The sequence below is a fragment of the Coenobita brevimanus genome, chromosome 21 (assembly GCF_032717465.1).
Source record: "Coenobita brevimanus isolate Jiangsu-jjx chromosome 21, ASM3271746v2, whole genome shotgun sequence".
Taxonomy (NCBI): Eukaryota; Metazoa; Arthropoda; class Malacostraca; order Decapoda; family Coenobitidae; genus Coenobita; species Coenobita brevimanus.
The window spans coordinates 11,324,369-11,325,164 of NC_136974.1; the positions used below are offsets into that span (position 1 = coordinate 11,324,369).

Consider the following 796-nt stretch of genomic DNA (forward strand, 5'->3'; position numbering starts at 1 on the left):
AACACTACCAAAATAAGGAGGGGTACTGTACATACAGTAGTGTATAGGTAAGGTGTTTTTTGGTTATCAGTGGTTTTTCTGCATGGTTTTCTTGGTGTTTACAATTACTTTTGATATGACTATATGTATTTTGATGTATAAATATGCCTGAATGACCGGAACACTGCCAAATTAACCATTGGTACGTTACAAATAAGTTACGTATAGGTTGGATGTGGGTGTAGTTAGTGTCAAGGTGTGGTATGGTAATGGTGTTCATTATCCGGATGTTGCCACTACCCGGGTATGCCTTTGGCACTATTATATCTTGATAAATTAGGGATATATAGCTCAGTGGCTAGAGCGCTGGTCTAGTAAACCAGAGGCCGGGAGTTCGATCCTCCCTGAAGGCACGTGGACACCAATATAATTATTGGCCACCCTGTCTGGGATACATGGCGTCTGGCAATGAATGAATGATGAATATATATATAATGTGTGTGTGTGTGTGTGTGGTTTTGGTACGTAATTATATAAGGGGTGGCAGAGTGCTAAACAAGTCAAAAATCATGTCTAACGTATGCCTTCAATTTGCATCGTCTGCTGCAGCATCCATGTTGTATAGCCTCGTTTCCATAAACTTTCACGTATTTCATTTGCAGCACTTGGATTAATTGCATTTCAATCTTTTTCAGGTTCCACGTGGTGCTCGTCAGTATGCACCCTTCACCTGAGACAGTTTGATGTGGATGCCTGTATCATAAATAAAAGCTGACTTGGCTCCAATACTTATACTGATTTTATCCTGTCAGTTTCG

At 40.3% G+C, this 796-nt stretch overlaps 1 non-coding gene across 1 annotated transcript; it reads left to right on the plus strand.

Moving 5' to 3' along the window:
• The first annotated feature begins 319 nt into the window (after window positions 1-319).
• TRNAT-AGU (transfer RNA threonine (anticodon AGU)) lies at window positions 320-392 on the plus strand. The gene has a single exon. It is a non-coding gene; the product is annotated as a tRNA-Thr (tRNA).
• Window positions 393-796: the final 404 nt, after the last annotated feature.